Source organism: Alosa pseudoharengus, unplaced genomic scaffold (genome assembly GCF_046254945.1).
Source record: "Alosa pseudoharengus isolate Yale_2024_CS ecotype anadromous, Long Island Sound unplaced genomic scaffold, YU_APseudo_1.1 YU_APseudo_1.1_scf_19, whole genome shotgun sequence".
NCBI lineage: Eukaryota > Metazoa > Chordata > Actinopteri > Clupeiformes > Clupeidae > Alosa > Alosa pseudoharengus.
Genome location: NW_027468657.1, coordinates 4,551,196 through 4,556,195, shown reverse-complemented (window position 1 = coordinate 4,556,195; position 5,000 = coordinate 4,551,196). Strand labels below are relative to the sequence as shown.

General features: G+C 40.2%; 1 protein-coding gene and 1 long non-coding RNA gene across 2 annotated transcripts in view; one reads left to right on the top strand and one right to left on the bottom strand.

The window, feature by feature from the left end:
- Positions 1-2,338, top strand: part of LOC143133008 (uncharacterized) — a 2,763-nt gene extending 425 nt beyond the window's left edge. Inside the window, exons 1-3 of the long non-coding RNA XR_012988403.1 lie at positions 1-900; positions 1,717-1,929; positions 2,122-2,338. The exon at positions 1-900 is cut by the window's left edge and continues 425 nt beyond it. This is a non-coding gene — a long non-coding RNA (uncharacterized LOC143133008). The remainder of the gene's footprint in view (positions 901-1,716; positions 1,930-2,121) is intronic.
- The window catches only part of ano5b (anoctamin 5b), a 93,870-nt gene that overhangs the window by 26,651 nt on the left and 62,219 nt on the right, over positions 1-5,000 (bottom strand). The gene's annotated exons all lie outside the window — the stretch shown is intronic.

Genomic DNA, 5,000 nt, shown 5'->3' with positions numbered 1-5,000 from the left:
TGAAACCTCGCACATACACATATGAAACCATTCACGCACTATGGTAAAACCTTGCACATAGACATGAAACCATTCACAGACAATAGTGAAACCTCGCATATATATGAAATGCACTCGCACATACACATATGAAATGCTCTCACGCACTATAGTGAAACCTCGCACATACACATATGAAACCATTCACGCACTATAGTGAAACCTCGCACATACACATATGAAACCATTCACGCACTATGGTGAAACCTCGCACATAGACATATGAAACCGTTCACACACTATAGTGAAACCTCGCACATACACATATGAAACCATTCACGCACTATGGTGAAACCTCGCACATAGACATATGAAACCGTTCACACACTATAGTGAAATCTCTTTTCGAATATTGAAATGCTCTCACCTATACTAGTGAAATGCGTTCATACACATCTGAAAAACTCTCGCTAGTTATGCGAGTTTAAGAACATTTTCAGTTGTATGTGTGTGAGCATTTCACTAGTATGTATGCATGACAATTTCATTGTAAACGGAAGGCATTTCAGTTGAACCGGAAGGAAGTTGAACAAGGACCCACGCTCCCGCCAATATCAATATCACAGCAAGATGTCTGATCAACATGCAGCCAGCCAACCTCTCAGAAGCAGCTACTCTACTCAATAATATATTGGCCTCAGCTGCGACAATAACGACCCTGTCAAGCCATGGAAGCCAGCAACAACCCCCAAGCACAAGTGCGGTGGACAGTCGCCTAGCGTCGCTGTTCCCATCCCGCTCACGTAACGTTAGCTTGCCCTTGCCAACAACAGCTTCCATTTCTGGCGCACAGGCACCACCACCACGTTATCAAGCGCAGCAGTGTTTCGGGGTATGGAAATCTGGCACAAGGAAAAAAAGGTAAGCATTTTGGCATTTCAAATTCTTTAACTTTGTATTAAAATGTCATTGGCTATACAAATATAGATTATATGTTGAATATTTTTGAGTAACTTAAGTACTGTTGCTTTAGACTAATTAGGCTGGCAATGGGCATACTCTAGTAGGCTACTCAAACATGTCCTAAAACAACCCTTAACGTTCGTTTTCAAAACTGTGCAACTCACCGAGTGGTTAGTGGTGTTCGTTGATGTTCCAAAACAAGTAGCATAGCGAAATACAGTTTCTGTTTCTTTTATTTGGCATTTTGTAAAATCCCATTGATTTCTTTCATTGCACGTTGATATTACTGCGCCACTGTCTATGCTTCAGGTTCAAATACGAATCATACTTTGCGCCGATATATTTGCTTTTAATAGTCAACGAACTCCACTAACCACTCGGTGAGTTGCACAGTTTTGCACAGGGTTGTTTTAGGACATGTTTGAGTAGCCTACTACAGTATGCCCATTGCCAGCCACCCTGAGAAGTGAAAAGGCGATTCAAAACGAGTCAGAAAAGTCGAGACAGGACCAATCGTCAAAATGGCGGTGTCCCCCACTCTAGTTCATCAAAAACAAACCAGAAAAGTGCCTTAAAGTGCTAAAAACCGGAATTTTCCTTTAACTCTGTGTTATTAACTCTTGAAAAGTAGCCTACACAATCTTGTTGCAGAACAGAAAGGCCTCAAGACAATGTAAAATAATCTGTGTTATGTAATGAATACTGACCATGGCTTCTGAAGCATATTCATGTTGCACTGCTCATAGTATAATTGCATTTTTTTTGTTATTTCAGAGACCGAGTGCAACAGTACGAGCATTTTAATAAAGATGTTGTGCTTCTCCCGGATCCATCATGGACAGTTGTTTGCAAGCAGGGCCCAAAATTGTGGCTTCATAACCAAGGGCACATATTAAGTGCATTTGAATTCAAAAAGGTCTGGGACCACCAAACAATAATAAACAGAATCCGTGAAGGCTTTGGTGACCGAATCCCAGCGGATGTCAGGTAATGGTCAATTCCTTTCTTATTATCTGGTCTTTATTTAAAATAAATTTGAACAATTTACAGATTTGCTAAACCCAGTTGTGATTCCTACAATTGTTTGTGGTAAAATTATTTTGAGTGAACATAAATTGTATGTTGAAGTAAATAAGTTTAAAAGAATATTTATTTATTTTTTATTATTATCTTAAATAGCCTCCAGTTATTAATGCCGTGTGGCAATAAACTGGTGCTCCCAAAGCTTCAGGGGGGCCAGGAGCTTACAGGTATGCTCATACACAAGGTTTACAGAACCAAGTCACTCTACATAAGACCATCAAGGGAACTGCTGGTAAGTTTTCACCTTTTCTCCCACTTAAAACATTATACAACTTTTACAACAACATATTAAGTCACCATTGCAAATGTGCATTTCTACATATAAATTGGACATCCCACAAAAAAAGAAATAAAACAGCCAATACAGCTAAATGTATACAGCCAAGGCGTAATAACTTCTTTTCACCTTCATTATTTGGGTGAAAGGAGAAGTATAATTGAGATGTTTGCGTTTTTGTAGTGCAGTATTGTATGTTTATGAAGCACATTTGAAAAAATATATATTGACTGTGTTACCACATAGCCTACAGTGGGTCCCATTTAGAAATGGCCACTTCATTTGCGCTTTCCGTGATTCACGCAGCTGCATGAAATGTGGGAGTTCATGGAGGACCTGTTCGAAATCCGGCGTTCAACTGAGGGCAGCAACAAATGGACTGCAGAGGACCCTGTTGTCTCTTTTTGGAGGGACTATCTCCTGGATTCATACCATAAATATTTTATGTTCTTTTAAACAACCACACAAGTTTATTCTATTTTGTACAGTTCTATAGAATGACAAGGATACAAGGAAGTTTATAGTTACAGGAAGTAAGAAATGCAGTGAAATTATGTCTGGTGTCAGCCTATTTGTGCATTTATGGGGGGGGGGGGGGGGTAAAAAGTGCAGTAGAAGAGGGCTTTAGTAGATTAAGTGGCAAGGGCTGCATAAGAAAGGTGGGGGAGGATTGGGATGGGGGGGGGGGCACCAACAAGGAGCACCCAAGAGCAACAGGGGCAAGGAAAAACTCCCTTACCAAGGAAGAAACCTTGGGCAGATGCACAGCTCAAGGGGCTAACCCAACTGCCAGGGCTCTTGGTGTATGTGTTGGGGGGATGACAAGGGAGATGGGATAGTGTGCTGTGTATGTGGGGAGAGGGCAGTGTGCAATATGTGTGTTGGAGAAGCTTCCTCATGAGACAATGTGCTGTGTATTGGAGGGGGGGGGGGGGCAGTGTGCTGTAAGTATGTTGGGGATGTGTGTTGCAGAAGCTTCCTGATGAAATAATGTGCTGTGTATGTAGGGGAGAGGGGGCTGTGTACTGCAAGTATGGTGAAGGGACTTACTATTGCAAGCAGAGTACTGTATGTATGATGTATGTGAGTGATGACAGTGAAGATGTGTGTGTGTGTGTGTGTGTGTGTGTGTGTGGGCGGGAGGGGAGTGGAGCAGTGACTGTGTGTGTGTGTGTGCAGTGACACTGTCACACTTATTTTTTTTAGAAGAAGATGGGCCAAAAAAACTTCAAAAGATTTTGGCTTTTGCAACGGGAGCAACTATGGTGCCACCAGTGGGCTTCTCCCCATGCCCCTCTGTCGAATTCATACACAACGGAGCAGACTGTACTTCCACGCCCATGTTCCCTACGGCAAACACTTGCATAAACACCATTCGCTTACCCCTACATGATTCATATAAACAGTTCAAAGAAAAATTTGACTTTGCTCTCGCAAATACTTATGGATTTGGTCAGCCATGAATTTTCTGTGAGTTTAGATTTTGGCAATTTTGTCACTTGGTGGTGTAGATAGACTAGGACCAATTCAGATGAAGTGTACACTGTAAGTTCTTATAGGCTGTTGTTTCTGTGACCGTTAACAGTTTTAAAACTTTTTTTGCCCATACCATGTGAGCGCTCAGTTGTTTTGTTCAGGAGTGCACAAAAGAAATACAAACTTTCTTTTCTTTTTTTAGTCATTTTTACTTTATTATTTGTTAAAGAATATTCATTCATTTTGTAATTTCCATGGACATTGAAGATTGTCTTGAATGTTTTTTATACATTACATGCATTGAAAGAGTACAACTAATATTTTCTTTTAAGGTAATTCTTATTTTCAGTAACAACAAAAAATAACCATTTTAGCTGTTGTACAATGGCAACATTTTCCGCAATAAACAAGTTTTCTAATTGTTCTTGTTTTCAATTAATTTGTGTGGCAACTGTTGTAAGATGATTCAACACTGAACAAAAAAGATCTATGCCATGGTTGCCATCATTTTCAAGAGGATTTATTTCTTGAATAGTGTTCATTGTGACATTGCTTAACTGAACATTGATATCAGGAACCACTATATTGTTGCCTGTTTGAAATGCAGGCAAAGGCCCTTCTTCTCTGACATAATGGTTGTTGTCCAGAAATATATCCTCTACAACAGGATGGATACCTATGCTCCTTATGACACCTGCATGCCAGAGCTCTAAGGGTGTTCGCCCCCCTTGTGTGGAAAGTCTGTGGTGATTCCATTGGTTTATAAATTCATTTACTGCATGTTCAATTCTGGGTAAATATATAAAATGTAAACAGAAAAGGTGTAGTTCGTTAAGAGAATCCAAAATACCTTCTTCCTCCATGAAATTAAATATATTGATAAAATGTCTTGAAACTACTCTGTTAAGTTCTGCCCATAATCTCTCGATTCTTTGGTTGTGGACTGAAACCCCAGTAATAACGCTGTGTAACCCTCTTCTTTCTAGCATAAATCGAGCCACCAATACATTCTCCATTCCATGATCACATCTTACTCTTAATGGTAAACCAAAATTTTGGATACCCTGAAGAAACAGTGACAAGACACTTGATGCCCTGTTATTAGATAAGCACCGCAGGTATATAATTGTCCTGCTGAAGCCGTCCACGCAGCCATGAAAAACCATCCGCCACCTCACAAGCTTATGGTTGCCGTCAAAATGCCTGTTAAGAGACAATTTAT